Here is an 18,169-nt window from a genome sequence, read left to right on the forward strand (position 1 = left end):
TTTTATTCTCCCTCTTGGTAAGTCCCCCCTATTTTTTAAAACATAAGGTAGAAAAACAGGTTGTTTTTTCTCCCCTTTGGTTGTTTTGCCCCTAGTTTTTGTGCATAAACAAGAGAAACAACCAGTTGTTTCCTTCCGCATCTAACCCGGTTGCTTCTCCCCTTATACCATTATAACTAAGTTTTTGTGCATAAACGAGGGAGAAAAACAATTGGTTGAATTCCCCCTTCCCCGCCCTGGTTGCTTTTTCCCCATAATATATAAGTGATTTTTGTGCATAAAAAATGAGAAAGCTGGGAAGAAACTGAATAGGTGGTTCTTTCACCCTCTAGTGTGCATGTATTTGCATGTTTGGATAATACACAGTGAAGTGTGTGTGTGTGTGTGTGGGGGGGGGGGGGGGGGGGGGGGGGGGGGGGGGGGGGGAAGAGAGAGAAACAGACAAAATTATTCTTTCCCCCTGTAGATTGCATGTGTTTTCATGTCTGAATAATAGATGGTGATGATAGAAGAAACTGTCTAGTTGGTCCTAAATGTTTCCATCCCGCGGGAAGGGGGAAGAAACTGACTATTTGGTACTAGAGTTACTGTATAATGTATCTACATGTCTGAATGATACACTGTGCATGAAGGGGGGAGAAACTGACTGGTTGGTTCTTTCCCCCCCCCCCCCCCCCCCCTAGTACGTTTATGTCTAAATGTGTGAAAAGTATGCAGTGAAGGTGGGGGGGGGGCGGAGAAAATGACTGGTAGGTTTCCCCCCTAGTATGTATGTGCGATAAATAGGCGGTTAAGTGTGTGTCTGTGTGTGTGTTTGGGGGGGGGGGGGGGAGAAACTGACTTGCTGATTATTTTCCCAACTATTTTTGTATCTGTATGTGCGAATAATAATCGGTGAAGGGGGAAGATACTGACTGCTTGGTTCTTACCCCCAACCTAGTTTGTATGTGTCTGCATTTGTGAATAATGGTAAATAATAGGTTGTGAAGAGGAAGAAACTGACTGATTTGTTCTTTCCCCCTAGCATGTATGTGTGAATAATAGGCGATGATCCTGGTTAGTTCTTTCCCCCTAGTATGTGTCTACATATGTGAATAATATGCGTGGAAGGGGGAACAAACTTGCTGGTTGGTTCTTTCCCTCCTAATAAGTATGTGTCTGCATGTGTGAAAAATAGACGATGAAGGGTGAAGAAATTGATTGATTTGGTCTTTCCCTCTAGCGTGTATGTATGTAAATGTGTGAGTTATAGGCGATAAGGGGAGGAAAATGACTAGTTGCTTCTTTACCCCCTAGTATGTATGTGTCTACATGTGTGAATAATAAGCGGTGAATTGGGAAGAAACTGACTGGTTGGCTCTTCCCCCCCCCCCTCCCCTAGTATGTATGTGTGAATAACAGACGGTGAAGGGGGAAGAAACTGACTGGTTGCTTCTTTTTCCCCTAGTACGTATGTGTCTACATGTGTGAATAATAGGCAGTGAATGGGGAATAAACTGACTGGTTGGTTCTTCCCCCCCCCCCCCTCCCACTATTATGTATGTTTGAGTTATAGACGGTGAAAGAGGAAGAAACTGACTTGTATGTTATTCCCCCTACTATGTATGTATGTATCTGCATTAGTGAATAAGAAGCGGCGAAGGGGAAAGAATCTGAATGGTTGGTTCTTTCTTCCAAGTGTGTAAGTACATGTCTGAATTTGGCAGCTAAGGTTGAAGAAAATGACTGGTTGGCTCTGCCGCTAGTATATATCTTTCTGCAAGTGTGAATAATAGGCGATGAAGGGGTAAAATCTGATTGGTTTGTTGTTTCCCCCTGGTGTGTATGTACAGTCAAAACTATGCTAAACACCACCTCTGAAATGAAACCACTTGGCTCTAAAGAGTACATGTTTTGTTTCCCATTTTAACATTTACATTGTATTTTAACCTAAAAAAAAACACATTTTGGCTCTCATAAGGATGGTCTTTATGACAGATTTGCCTGTAAGTAAATGTGTGAATTACAGGCGGTAAGGGGGAATAAAATGACTGGTTTGTTTCCTCCCTCTAGTATGTATGTATCTACATGACTGTGTGATTAATGTTAAGAAATGGGGAAGAAACTGGCTATTTGGTTCTTTCACCCCTGTGTGTATGTGTCTACATGTGTGAGTAATAGGCGGATAAAGTGGAAGAAACTGATTGGTTGGTTCTTTCTGCCCCCACCCACCCTAGTGTGTACAAGTGTATGTTTGAATAATAGGCGGTGAAAGAAAAGAAACTGTTTGGTTGTTTCTTTTTCCCGTTAGCGTGCATGTATCTACATGTGTGAGTAATAGGCGTTGAAGGGGAAAGAAAATGACTGATTGCTTCTTTACCCCTAATGTGTCTGTATCTACACGTGTGAATAATTGGCGGTTGAGGTGGAAGAAACTGACTGGTTGGTTCTTTCTCCCCGCCCACCCCCCGAACCCGCCCCCGGTGTGTACAAATGTATGTGTCTATATGTTTGCATAAAGGCGGTGAAAGGGGAAAACTGATTGGTTGGTTCTTCCCCCGAGCATGTATGTATCTACCTGTGTGAATAAAAGGCGGTGAATGGGGAAGTAAATGACTGGTTTGTTCTCTCCCCCCCCCCCCCCCTAGTATAAATGTCTCTACATTTGTGATTAATGTACAATAAAGGGGGGGGGTGACTGATTTTTTCTTTCCCCCCTAGTATGTATGTGTCTACATGTGTAAATAACAGGCTGCAAAGGGGAAGAAACTGACTGGTTGCACCTTTCCCTCCTAGTGCGTATGTGTCTGCGTCTACAAGTGTGAATAATAGGCGGTGAATAGGGAAGAAACTGACTGGCTGCTTCTTTACCCTCAAGTATGTATGTGTACATAATAGGCGGTAAAAGGAAAAAATCTGACTGGTTGGTCCCTTCACCCTAGTATATATGTGTCTGTGATTGTGAATAATAAGCGATAAAGGGGGATGAAACTGAATGGTTGGTTCTTTACCCCTAGTGTGTATGTATGTATGTACATGTTTGAATAGTAGGCAGCATAGGGGGAAGAAAATGACGGGTTGGTTCTTTCCCCCTAGCGTGTATTTGTCTACATGTAAGAATAATAGACGGCTGACGGGGAAGAAATTGACTTGTTTGTTTATTCCCCGCTGGTATGTACAAGTGTATTTGTCAACATGTTTGAATAATAGGCGGTGAAAGAGAAAGAAACTGACTGATTGGTTCTCACCCCCCCCCCCCCCCCCCACCCCCACCCCCCAGTATGTATAAGACTGCAAGTGTGAATAATAGACATTTGCGAATTAAGTCTACGCATTCTGTGAACACCTAAGACGGAAATTTTTTCAAGGGGACCGTCTCAACATATTTATATTATGCGCGGTAGGAAACGGAGTTTATAACGGAAGTAGGGTTTGGGTTATTATATCATCACTATGCGGGAGGTGATTTAAATTCGGATGTGCCTGTTTTTAGCTCGACTTTTCGAAGAAAAAGTAGAGCTATTGCACTAGCTCCGGCGTCGGCGTCGCCGTTGGTTAAAGTATTTGATAAAGTCAAACATCTCTATTATTATCAAAGCTATTGACTTGAAACTTATAATGGTTAATTACTATTAAAGTCTACACCAGGAGAAATAATCCCCACAACTCTGCTTTGAATTTTGATAGAATTATGCCCCTTTAGCACTTAGAATTTCTGGTTAAAGTTTTTGATAAAGTCAAATATCTCTGTTACTATCAAAGTTATTCACTTGAAACTTTAAATAGTTATTTACTATCGGAGTCCTCACCAGGAAAAATAATCTTCATTGCTCTCATTTGAATTCTGACAGACTTTTGCCGTTTTTTAATTTAGAATTTTTGGACAAAGGTTTTGATAAAGTCAAATATCTCTGTTACTTTCAAAGCTACTGACTTGAAACGTAAAATAGTTATTTACTATCGAAGTCTACACCAGGAAAAATTCCCATAACTCTGATTTGAATTTGACAGAATAATGCCCCCTTTTTACTTAGAATGTTTTGTAAAAAAAATTTGATCAAGTCAAATATCTCTGTTATTAATAAAGCTTTTGATTTGAAACTTAAATACTTTTTTACTATCACAGCCTAAACGCAGAGAAACAATCCGCATTACTCTGATCTAAATTTTGACAGAGTTATGTCCCGTTTCACTTGGATTCTTTTTACTGGCAAAGCACTAATTCAGAGTCAAGAATTGAGAAAAGTCGAGCGCGCTGTCTTACGGTCAGCTCTTGTTCCGTGTTTCTGTCCATCAGAGAAAAGTTATGCTAAACAGATCGCCAAAAGTATTGAAGCGAACCATGCGCTTAGCACGTCGTCATAATGTGGTGAACACTTGTGCCAAGTTTCTTTAAAATCGCACCCGAAACAAAGTTATATGACCTTTGACACCTAAGTGTGACCTTGATCTTAAAGCGAGCAACCTGGTTCAGGCGCTCTGCACCTCGTCTTGATGTGGAAAACATTTGTCAAGTTTGTTTAAAATCCTTTAAGAGGTTCAAGAGCAACAGAGCGGAGTCGACACGAAATTTCTAACGGACACACAGACAGGTAGACAGACAGACAGACGGCCAGATGAACACCTGTGGTATCCCAAAATACGTCCCCTCGGGCGTATAATAATAAACAAAGGAATGGAGACGCAAGCTATTACGTTTCCCACAGTTTTCACAATTATTTACCAACGGACCTACATTTTGATCCCAGCTGACCCAGTTTAGATTTTTTCATGTCGGGCGACAACGACGATGGAATACGGATACATTGTTATCAGACTAGCTCATCTTTCCAACTTTGTCGCAGATGCGCAACTTATAATATTAAAGAACATTTCAGGAAAGTGTTATGACGCTAGATCAAATACCTTCTGCGATATGTATATAAAAACATTTCTCTGGTGAACAGACGGACGGAAAGACAAATCCAGATCTTATCCTGTTCGATGACATAATAAGCAAGACCTTACCATCATAATAGGAATGTTTCCCTACCAAACATAAATTAAGATTATCATGTTGAGACGGTCCCCTTGAAAAATCGATCGTCTTAGGTGTTCACAGTCTACGTAGACTTAATTCGCAAATGTCTAGTAGGCGGTGAAGCTGTGATAATAAGCGGTGAAGGGGGAAGAAACTGATTGGTTTGGTCTTTCCCCCTAGTGTGTATGTATGTACATGTGTAAGTAATAGTCGGTTAGGGGAAAGGAAATGACTGGTTGCTTCTTTACACTTAATGTGTATTTATCTACATGTGTGAATGATAGGCGATGAAGGGGGAAGAAACTGAATGGTTGGTTCTTTCCCCCTAGTGTGTATTTATCTACATGTGTGAGTAATAGGCGGTGAAGGGGAATGAAAATGACTCCCCCTAGTGTACGAGGATGGGATCAAAAGTAATGCCACTGGCTATTGATAACCGCTATTGTTAGCGCAAGTACAAAATTCACGCCTTGCACTTGTTCCCCGTTGTAATAGCTTTCAATCGGCGTATAAACTATACACGTAGACACTATATCTCGCTCACAATTCACATTTGCACAAACCCTACTCGTAGGCAGTTAGGCAAAATGGTTGGTAAAATTGTAAAAAATGACAACGAAATTAGGTCTTACATGAAGACTTGCGCTTCACTCGGAAGAGGTTCAAAGGACGTTTATGCTGACATGTGTGCTGTTTATGGTAGTAATGAAATGTCCTTTTCCACAGTTTGCAGATGGGTTAGGAAATTTTGTGCAAGCGTGTAGTCTGTCAAAATGCGCCTAAAACTGGTCGACCTAAGTCTGTAGGTAGTCCATGGATTGTTGAAAAAATCAAACAAATAGTACTTTCTGACACAAGATAGACTTCTCAGCAGATTGCGGACATGGTTGGCATTTCAAAAGCATCTGTGTTGCGCATTCTGCGAAATATTTTGAAATTAAAGAAGAAAAGTGCGAGGTGGGTCCCGCATTTGCTCACTGATGAGCAGAAACGCACGCGCGTAAAGATGGCGCGCAAGTTTTTGAAAAGGTTTCCAAGATACGATCGAAAAATATTTATGAATGTAGTAACAGGTGATGAGTCTTGCATACATTTCTTCGAACCGCATCGAAAAATTAGTAAACGAGTATGCTTCGACAAAAATGCCAGAAGGCCTTGCTTTGCCAAAAGGATTGCAAGTGTGAAAAAGGTAATGTATGCCATATTTTTCACTACTAAAGGTTTCGCCATCCAGGTTCCTGTACCTAAAGGCAAGTCAGCAAATGCAAAGTTTTATAGAAAAAAGTTCTTAAAAAGCTGCTCAAGAATTTCCAGAAACGTCGACCAAAGACGGGTATCCGACATCCATTCGTTACATGACAACGCCTCGAGTCACAAGACTTGGATTGTGACGTCGTTTTTTAATAAACATGGAGTATAATTATGTTCTAGAACACCCACCCTATTCTCTGATCTAGCCCCCTTTGACCTCTTCCTTTTCCCTCGTCTCAGGAAAAAGCTTGTAGGCAGAAAATATACATCCCGCCCGGTAGGGGCCGCCATATTTAACCTCCTTAGTGATATACCTAAAAAAGACTATCAGAAAGCTTTTGAGGATTGGATTGAAAGATTGAGACGTTGTGTATCTGTCAAAGAAGATTACTTTGAAAGTTTGAAATAAAGATTTTCTTAATCCAACCTTTAGTTGTCATTTAACACCATTGGTTGCATTACTTTTGATCCCACACTCGTATGTATTTACAATTATGAATAAAAGGCGGTGAAGGGGGAAGAAACTCACTGGTTGGTTCCTTTCCCCCTAGAACATATGTGTCTATATGTGTGAATAAAATGCAGTGAAGGGGGGAATAAACTGACTTGTAGGTCCTTTCCCCCTAGTGTGTATGCATCTACGTGTGTGAGTGATGGTGGGTGAAGGGGGAAGAAACTGAGTGGTTAGTTCTCACCCCTTAATGTGTGTATGTATCTACATATGTGAGTAATAAGCGGTGATGGGGGAAGATACTGACTGGTCGTTTTTTTCCTCCTAGAATGCATGTGTCTACATGTGTTGATAATAAGTGATGAAGGAGGAAGAAACTGACTGGTTGGTTCTTTCCCCCTAGTACGTATGTGTCTACATGTATGAGTAATACGTAGTGAAGGGAATAAAAACTACTGACTGGTTGGTTCTTTCCCCCTAGCATGTTCTTTTTTCTCCCTTACTTATGCACAAAACTATGGAAAAAAACAAGGAACTGTGGGAGAAAAAAAAAACAACCAGTTTTTTTTCTCCCTAGTTTATGCACAAAAACTAGGGAGGGGGGACCAATTTTTTTCTCTCTTGTTTATGCACAAAATCTAGGGGGAAAACCAACCAAGGCGAAGAAAAATAACCAACTTGTTGTTTTTTTCTCCCTTGTTTAGGCACACAAACTTAATCATTAGGAAAAAATAACCGGGGTGTGTGGGGAGGAGAAAAGAAAAACTTTTTCTCCCTTGTTTATGCACAAAATCAAGGGAGGACTACACTTTTCTCAGCCTTTGGCATTCAATGGTTCGATGTTGATGGTTCAGCCAAATGCTTGCTGAAACAAGTCGTCTGGTTAAAAAAAGATAGGTTTACGAAAATAAAAATAGCAATATCTGAAATCCAAAATACATAGAAGACGAATGTAAATGGGTCATTCTCAGATCTTCGTTTAGAAGATCAAGTACTTTAGTCAGATTATCATTTCTATGTTCTGTTGTTCTTATTATTGTTAACTTATTAAAGTGTCTTCTACAAGTGCATGCAAGTAAATTGTTTTAAACTTGTTCATTGTCATGTTTGAACGAGTAATAACGAGAAAATATTTTGTTTTTTGTGTCAATGAGGGTTGTTCCTAAATAAAACTTTGTTTGTGGATGTATAATTTAAGTCATAAACATGTTAATAGTAAGACAGAGTGGCTTAGTGGATGAAAGTGTCCCAAACTTTCACCATTTATAGTATCCCTTTTGGCTAATATTTTTTGAGCTCTTCTTTACATTATACCTTCTTTAAATTATTATTTTACCTATTATTTTAAAGGCGTCTAAACAATTTCTTTAGAGCTGTACCGTCACCAATAATTTTATTTATAGATAAGAAATAAAACACGAGGTACGACATACTAAATAATTAATAAATAATTACATCATCAATTTTCAAGTATCTTTAAAAGAGAAGATATATTTGCTTTAATGTGGACTAGATCTATCCCAGAATGCTTTGCACGATTGGTATGCACAGACATCTATACAGCCAATATTAACGTTGTGAGGCCGAACACATCCAGTCAAAAAAGAGGATCTATTTTACCTACAGATATGTAAAATGCACTAAAACTCCTAAAACACATTTAAATGATGACTAAGAAGAATAGCCTCTAGAGAACTGATAAGGCTTAAATTGTTTTCCTAACAGATTCTTACCTTGGTAGTCTAAATTACGCAATGCAACACCTTCCAGCATATCTGCATCTGTACAATACAGAATTACACAGTAACTGTTAAGGTCAGACAGATCTAATCAAAGCCGTAGCTGTAAATATCATGTAATGCGATATCTGATTTAGAACAGAACTGTAATGCACATTAAGTCGCACTGTGTTAAAATTGTTAATCATTTGAAAAGCATTCGGCATCTCTATTACTTCAAACAGTAATCAATAAACGCCAACACAGTAGTGCTAGGTATTAAAACAATCACAGATGCACCTATTGTTAAATTGCTCATATTAGAATGACTGGCAATCTGGGAAAACAACCGGTATCTAAAAAATATACAAAGGTCGTCTTGTAACAAACAGACCAAAAGAAATAAAGATTTATTTAACAGAAACAGTACGCATGACTAACAGTTGCTAAACCAATTTCAAAAGCTTATAATGGATTTTTAGTATTCTTTAGTAAATGTGACATTGAAATTGACCTTTTCTAAGGTTATCCCTGATGTTAGCTTACCTGTATAAAAGTATGGCGTTTTAATATAACAGTATATATAAATGATAACGTAATACTTTATGAATTATTGGATACTATAAGTACTTTTTTATTTTTATATCGCGTTGTAAGGTGCTTCACCACATACATTGGCAACCATTTACAAATGTAATATGCTGCATCAATTGTCAAGTAAGAAGCCAAACATAGAACCAACCTTAACAAAACTTAGATATAAATCACAACATACACGCTTGGCTTACTTGTAACATGTTGTACATGAAAACAGGGTTGAAACAGGCATTTAAAAGTAGTCTTTAACTTTGAGAGCGTTCCATAGTGCAGGAGAAATATTTGGAAATCTCTGATTTTGATGCCTCAAGGTTTATCACAATCAAGAAGGTTTCTAACCAGTATGTACACTTCTAGCGTTGTCTTCGTATAGGCTACAGAATGCGCGTGCAGACTGTTGAGGTAACTGTAAGAATGCTGTACTGTACTCTGTATCTTAAGGAAAACCAATGAAGTAAGGGACGTGCAAGTTATAATGTGAGCTCCACTGTTTTCGATATGTTACAGTCAGTCAGATATGAGGTTGGGAATATTCCTAAGCAACGTGCGATAGTTGTTCTTTGATTTCAACTACAAACGTGAGTACCATGTTGTGTTAATTGTCGTAAAAGTAATTACATATAATCATTGATGAAGAGCAGAAAATTTGGACTTGTTTATTGGATTTTTTTGGGAGTGGGCGGTAACACTTTTATAGTAGTTGTTCTCAGCCCTTAACGGGATCAAATTGTACAAGTGCATGTGCGTGACTACTTTTCCCGCATACAAGCTTTATATCACTCCAGCTTTAAATAAAAGTTTCTATTGTCCATACTTTTGAAAGTTGCCGTCATTTTAAAGTATGTAGGTCAATTTAGCCAAGTCTGTGGCAAGCAAACTTTTCATGATGGCTATCACGACTGAGTGATGAAACATTTGCCTTCGTCTGGCATTCTGAGTAACTCCTGAAATTTCTGGGATGATTGTATCTATCATGAAGGGATGGCACAACATTTAATAACATTTTTGGTGAATTTTCATAACAATTCTTTGTCAGAATTCTCACTATCAAAAATGTCTTTCTTGAAATCACAATCGTCAATGGCAAAGAACATTAATTTTGTGCTAAATAGCAAGACTAGAGATCACTAGAAAGAAAAGAGTTCACTCATTCAGAAATACACTTGAAATAGTGAAAATGTAGAATTACATTGCATTGTATTAATTGGTCGTGAGTGCAAGTCTTATTCTCCTTGCTCTTCTACTTTGATAGTGGCAAGCAGTCACGACTGGCTATAATGGACAAGCGTGGGGGTTAAAAAAAGATAGACCGTCAAGTCTCCCAAACTACTCGGTTTACTCCGGTGCACAATGACAACTGTGATAAAAGTGATTACAAAACCTAAATTAGCCTTACAAATGCTTACATCTGTGCAGCACACTATGTATAAGATGAAGGGGGAAAAAAGAGTGATAGTGTAGTTAAAAGGTAATATCTCTGTGTGTGTCTGCGAGGTGATGGTGTTTTGGTTTTATGTTTTGCTAATCTATTATTACAGGTTTTCAATTTTGTGAGATTATTATGATTTAATTCAGATAATTATCAATACGTTTCTAAACTGAGTTACATTTAATTACGATGCTGCTGAGGAATTAAATCACCAAAGCTTTTGTTTTATTTTACTTTCATTTGAGGTATCCGATCCACAAATAGGTAACATTTTGATGCATGGTGACCCCATGTTTTTTGTTGTTTTGGGGGTATCATTTGAAAGAGCTGTATGCGAAATAAGAATCAATAAATAAGATGACAATAATAATATGCTCGAATCACTACAGTCATGTTTTGTTACTGCGAAATGATAAATCTTACAAAGTAATTACTGATTTTTATTGATGTATCACTAAAAATTATAAATAATAAAATCTGTAAAAAGTCACAAACATTAAATTCTATAACATACTTTTGTAATATAATTTTTATTTTCGTTTTAGTAGACAATACACATTTTAATGATACCAAAATTATATGAGCTTAAAAGGCATCAATATTTGTTATATTTTAATAGCAGTGTTATATAGAACTTGCTTATTTCAGGACTTGATACCTTTAAGATGTGCTATGCTCAGCTTTTTCATAACTATTTTATCATTGCACATTAATCTAAATCTAGAAAATCGTCATAAAACATCTTTACCGTGGCTAAATGTATAAGCAAATTATGTACACACTGCAATCACAAGTATATATATATATATATATATATATATATATATATATATATATATATATATATATATATATATATATATATATATATATATATATATATATATATATATATATATATAAAAGGTAACAACAATGTGTTTAAAAAAACTTCCCGATTTTGTGACATAAAGTAGTATTTAAACCTTACCCACTACCGTGCATAAAAAAGACATGTTTATAATATCATTCCACAAATGAAACAGACATGCGATAAGTGGTTAATTATTCAAATATTAAACTTAGGCATAATATATTTTTAGAATTGTATAAATGATATTAATTTTTATTTAAAGTAACATTATGCTAAATAATAATGTATGTTTACGATGTAAACTACAAAAGAACCCTCACTCTTAGCATCTAAGACAAACAACTCCGATCAATTCTTTGAAGATGATGATAGATCTTTCTTTAAAAAATGGCCACCATTTTGATGAAACCATAAATCGGTCCAGTCGCAGCCTGGCGACTTAGCTTAGATGAACTTCAGACAAGACGAAACAGATTGGTATATGTCGCCATTAACCTTTTTTCCAATCGCACGAGACCCTAAATATGGTTCTATTTGAACACACAATCGAGTAAATAGAAATAAATCAAATCTAAAATCACCTAATTCGACTTTGCTGTAACTTTACTAGTTAATATTGTCCGCAAGCTATTACCTCATTAACTCATGAATATTCCATAAGTTTCCGTAAATTGACTTGCGTTGTCCAACCCCGAATAGCGATATTACTATTGATAAATCAATGCAATAAGCACATAACTAAATTAGCATTTTATCACATTCGCAAACAGCTGTGTTGATAAGGCGTCTAGTAACCATGAGTCCGAGCCTTGTCATATATTTAATAAAGAATGAAGCAGGTGGGAAGAGATTGCCACTTTTGTCATGATCAGTCTTTACTGAACATTCATCTAGGTGATTGTCAGTATCTGTTGTAGGAAATGCCAAACAAAGGGCTTGGTTCGGTAAGTATTGGAAATGGCCCAATATTTTGCAGAAATTTAAAATACATTATTCAATTATTTGTGTGATGTATACTGGTAAAACAAGTATTAAAACTCACACTGATGCATTTGTTGACATGTTTCCTCGTATGGTAACCACGGCAACAGTTTGCGAAAACACCCCCGATACGGAATTAAGCGTGATTTTTTGGAAGTTTCCATCACTTAAAATAGAAATTTAAGTATGAGCACAGCTCTCGACAACCAAAATATCTAAACAGAAGATTCTTTGATCTGTTTTTTGTTGCTCAAGAAAAATTGTATGACTATCGACAGCTGTGCCGGTGGTAAATATTATAAAAATTAGAGACAAGGGCGTTGGTCCGTGGTCAAAATGGTAGGAATTAAATTATCCATTAATTTTGTTCCAGAAAGAGTATTTTCTAAAATCTACGCTTCAGTTGTAAAGAAATCTTCAAAACAATGATTGTCAGTTGTTACGGTTCAACGATTCTGTGCTGAACTGAATACATAGCTATTTGTTTAGCATAAAAACGACCCGGTTAAAATCTACTTGGACACCGTTTCTGTGACGCAATGCAAACAAGTTGATATGTGTAACATTATGTGTGATTGCTTGGGATTTTCATTCTTACGTGTATTTCTGGGAAGCAATGTGATATAAAAATGGAACAGTAAGTTTAAGAAGTAAGTGACAGGTTTTGATGATATATTTGTTTGTTTCAAATTGTCTTTTTTTATGATATAAAACTAGCGAACCGTTAGCAGCCGAGTCAAGTAGTGTTTATATGCATTGATATTTTGTAATAACATTGCCCAAGAAAATGAAATTATAAAGAATTACTAAAAACATTAACCATAAAATAAAATAAAGAAATATTGGCAAAATGACAATACATGAAACACTATTCTGAACTGAATTAAAGCATATGATATCCTGCTTGGAAGTCTGAGTGTCATAGATTGACTAAATAGATATTTTGCTAGTATCACAGGATTATTTGTACATGGGAAACGCAACACCAATAACAAGAATAGAATCTACATAACTGATTCTACATGTTCTAATCTTATCCAACATTTTCTTACCTACACAATGGCTGGCATTAGTAGATGATTCACTCAATGTGCTTTCGTCAATCAGTTCTCGTTCGTCTGTAAAACGCAATATAATGTTATAAAATGTGTATCTTTACAATACAGTTGCTGTTTACAGATAAAATTAAAACAAAACAAATAGTCAAATTTGTAATCAGCATATACAGTCAAACCTGTCTTTAATGACCTCCCTTGGGAGAGCCAAAATGTGGTCTTTATTGGAAGGTGGTCTTTATTTACAGGGTAAAATACAATGTAAATGTTAAAATGGGAAATAAAACATGTGGTCTTTAGAGCCAGGTGATTTCTTTTCAGAGGTGACCTTTAAATGTGTTATTATCTTATTTTTACATAAACTTAACAAATTCCAATATGCATCTATTGTTAAATTGCTTCGCATTAGGAATTAACAATATAGGGAACGTTGTTTACCAAACAGACCATCAGATATGAAGACGTACTTAACACAATAGTACGAAACTTAACAGTTACAGTATTAGACCAATCCTAAATGCTTATAATTAATTATCAAGTAAATGGAAAATGAAAATACTCTTTTATTAGGTTACCCCAATACAGAAGAATAACAGTCAAATAAGACAACCGTTTACAAATATAAACTGGTGCATCAATTTTCTAGTGAGATCAAACATAGTACCTGTACCAACATTAAATAGCACTTTGATGTTAACTATAACATACATAATTACCATGGTCAGATTGCAACGTATTGTACATGGAAATGGGCATTTAAAATAGTCTCTAACTGTGATTCAGATAGTGTTTCATAGTCCATGAGAAGTGTTTAGAGAGCTCCGATTGACATACCTCAAGGTTAGCCACAACTAAGAAGTCTTTTACACCATAGGTTTCTTACCAACCTGTACACTTCTAGCATCTTCTTCGTGTAAGCTAAAGAATGCTACTGCAGATAACTGAATTAAGAGAAAGGATTTTGTATTGTACTCTGTTTTTCAAGGAAAACCATTGCAGTTGTTTCCAATACAGGGGTAATGTGAGTATGAAGGGGCATCTTAGTTAACAGTATCCTTGTTATAACGTGAGCTCCAGAGTTCTTTTATTATTTAACATTCTTCAATGTACATGTCAGCAATTTGTTGTGGAATATGTCAACAAAATTTCTTATGTTTATATGCATTTATATATATTGTAATAATAATGGCCGAAGAAAAATGATACTATTATATGATATATGTTATAAAACATGTACCATAAAATTAAGTAATGTATATAGTAAAAGGGAATATCGATAAAATAACAGTACATGAAACAATTTCTGACCTGAGTTTAAGCTTAGAAGTCAAAGATATGAGTTGTATTTTTCTTTCATTTTCTAAAAATATTTCAGGATACAATAGCGTAGATATTGACGCAGATTAATATGTGCCAAATAATACTTAGGTATTGCCTAGAAGATTTGGTAAATGTATTTATATGATATACGTCTTTAAAAATGCCCATGAAGTTTGATATGATGGCATATTTCTCCTTTCGGATATTAACATTATTTGCATAAATGTGGACTGATACATACGTATTTTTATCTTTTAACAAAGACTTCGAAACTATAAATTGATGATATGAAAGTGTGTTATTTTATACGCATTTGACAATTTATTGCAACAATTTATGATAGAAAGTGTGTTACTATTTCCTTGGGCGGGCACCTGCGTAGAACAAACGACATTTCGTAAGCCAGCTACATGCCTTCTTTACGAAAAAAAATCGTAACAATCGGATCAAACAATAAGTATTTATTCTAGTGCACACAAAAACATCCGCCATTTAGTTTCATCTTGCATTAATTTGACGCAAAGCACTAAGCACCAAGGGAAGCAGAAGTTTCTGATGCTTGTAAACTTATATTATCGCATGCAGTTATCGAATGATATTATTTTGATGTACTGTCGTATTATATGTTCTAATGTATAGTTGGTTCACTGTAGAAAATATATAATACTAGTATATAAGAAAGGCAGTAAAATCCTGATGATGATGATGATGATGAATTATTTTGACAGGGGGGGGGGGGGTTAAAACTTATGTTATCGAAGATATTCTAATAAAATAGCTCACTACCGCCCTCGGAGAGATAAAAGTTTTTTATTACTGGGATAATTCTTTATTGGGAGGTGGTTATTATTCACAGGTTAAAATACACTGTAAATGTTAAAATGGGAAACAAAACGTGTGGTCTTTAAAGGCAGGTCGTCTCTGTTCAGAAGTGGTCTTTAACACAGGTGTGACTGTAATTGCCAAAAGATATATTTTTAAACCTGGATTTTAAATTCGGTTTTGCAGATATTGTTCAGAAAACAATTAGAAAAAAATAAAAAAGAAGGAATCAATTGATACTGTGAAGGTAGTGATGCACGTTTGGATCTAAAACTTTTCTGAAGTGAATAATTTAGCTTATTTTCATGACTTCAAAATATACGAACACAAATCGGCAAATAAAAATCAGTGTCATGTTCTCGAGATTTTGCTAGACTGTTTTGAAAAAATAACCTCACACAAGTTTTCACAATGGAAGTCTATGGGAAAATCACAATTTTGATAACTAATTCGCAAATAGAAAATATTCTACAATGATGAAAAAGATAGTAACGTTGATGTTTTAATAGATTTGCTAATCATACAATGATTTTCAATTCCGTATGCCGAGTCCAGGCTTTACTCTACGTTATTCGGATAAATGAGGTGACGCCGTTAAGTCCGGTGAAACGAACGTGCAGTATCACCTTAATGTTTTTAACTTTTTTATACCTTGAGGTTGAAGTAAACACGCCACCTGAAATAAAGAATAAATTGGCATAAAAATACAGTTTATGAACATGTACTAATTTATATAATCTAAGGAACAAGATTATTTTGTCTTGCCTACCTAGCGGAGAAAGACGAATTTATCCGGGTAGAACATAATTTACTTTTCCCTAGGATGTGCACATTGACGTCAACTTTGACATCAGTATACGAAACCATTATGTATGGGCGATTTTCAGTTAGCCACATCTTTAAAGATGTTGCAAAAATTTAACCGGTAGGCTAGAGAAATATCTTATATGCCTGCCTGAGTAAGGCAGTTTTTCAAACCCTCTTGATAGCGCGGATAAAAGACCTCCATAGCGCTCGGTTACCAATTCCCGGCTGTCGCTTAGGTTTGGGAAGCCCTGTCGTACCCAGGCAGTCATATAAGATCCATATAGTTCTCAAAGTTCTAATTAAAGGGAGTCGTATCTTAGATTCACAGCAATCGTTGTCATAAGTATAATAAATATTTATCATTTCATTAAGTCTGAAAAAAAAACCTTTAAATATTTACTGAGATGATTACTACGCCAAAATATATTACCTAAATAAAACTAGCCATATCTCTGAATACAGATATTAAATGCGAAAAGTTAGACAAATATAAACACATATACTTCACCAAAGATAAGATTTAGAAAAACTTTGTTATGGGCATAACTCAAACGAAAAGACTTCTACATATTTCACCTTTCTGTAAGTTTAAAGAATGTCCTTCAGATAGGGAGTGAGGAATATAAGCATATACTAGACAACAATCTAACTATTTGAATCCGTCACTCAGGACTCTCAGCTAGTAACCTTAAAATTGTAAATGAGGAGTTGACCTATACGAATATTAACCTTACACTGAATTCTTTGGAAATAAAATAACAATAAGGGAATCTACATGAGTACAGGTTTATACTAGACATCAAATAGACTAACTGAAAACATATCAAAGGTCTGTCACTCAGGATGTGTCTGAAACCAGCAGTAATTTGAATTGTGAGCAAGAACTTCTAATATACAGATTATAACCTGAAAAGCTTGTTCGGCCAAAATGTATCAGTATATGTAACAGTAATAAAACTCGCAAGGTTTCAATGGACAGGCGCAAGGAATTGCGACGCCTTCACCTTTGATGAGGGCTAATAAGATATTTACAAACAAAGAATAAATCATAAATAAATTGTTGCTAACAGATGATGTATTATAATATGGATTCACATTTTTGACTTATGGTTATATATCTGAAGTATAAGAAATACAGGTAAACCTTTTAAGAACTACCTTTTTGCTACCGTCTGGAATTGATGTCTGTTCAAGTACAGTTTGCACCACTGAAGCCATTGGTAGCGTTATTTCTGTCTACAGTTTTTAGCAAAAGGATGTGAAGAAAGTTCGTCCCTGTTAAGTGAAAAGTTGTATAATATTATCTACAAGAAAGGTTGATATAAGTTGCACAAAGACCACCTACGATCAGCGTATTTACTGTACAAGATCATACGAGCGTATTTGATTTTTCTTTCATTTTGCATTGAACGTTGTAGAAAAGTGTTATTTGTACATTACTTTCATGTTTTTCCGCCACAAAAGCCCAATGAAAGTGTGTCCGGGGTTAAATCTCTGGCCGCATCATACCGAAAACTTGAAAAATGATACTGGGTAGCTCACTTTCTGGGCACTCAGCTTTTAAAGGGTTGTTCCCGGAGGTAAAATAAGTACAGGTTAGTATCTGTAACTGGATGCCTAGTTTGTCACACGAGAGTTTTTTGTTGCCTGTTGATTATTTGCAACGTTAAATAAAGCTTACCTTTACCTCTACGTTGTTTTGCAGAGTAGGCGTTTCTTTACGATATACAATGTCCGTGTTCTGATCAATGGATACATCATTGCTTGTTGAATACACCACTGATTGTTTATATTCAAAAGTTTATTTTTTCTAATCAAAATAAATTGTATTTCCCCGAGCTAGAACAAGCAAAAATATCTCAACATTTTACATTGACTGAAAAATT

At 36.0% G+C, this 18,169-nt stretch overlaps 1 long non-coding RNA gene across 1 annotated transcript; it reads right to left on the minus strand.

The window, feature by feature from the left end:
* Window positions 1-13,328: 13,328 nt before the first annotated feature.
* On the minus strand, window positions 13,329-17,558 carry LOC128551658 (uncharacterized). The gene is made up of 3 exons (XR_008368858.1): window positions 17,442-17,558; window positions 16,128-16,152; window positions 13,329-13,397 (listed from the first exon to the last, which is right to left on the minus strand). It is a non-coding gene; the product is annotated as an uncharacterized LOC128551658 (long non-coding RNA).
* Window positions 17,559-18,169: the final 611 nt, after the last annotated feature.

This window comes from Mercenaria mercenaria, unplaced genomic scaffold, assembly GCF_021730395.1.
Source record: "Mercenaria mercenaria strain notata unplaced genomic scaffold, MADL_Memer_1 contig_147, whole genome shotgun sequence".
Lineage (NCBI taxonomy): Eukaryota > Metazoa > Mollusca > Bivalvia > Venerida > Veneridae > Mercenaria > Mercenaria mercenaria.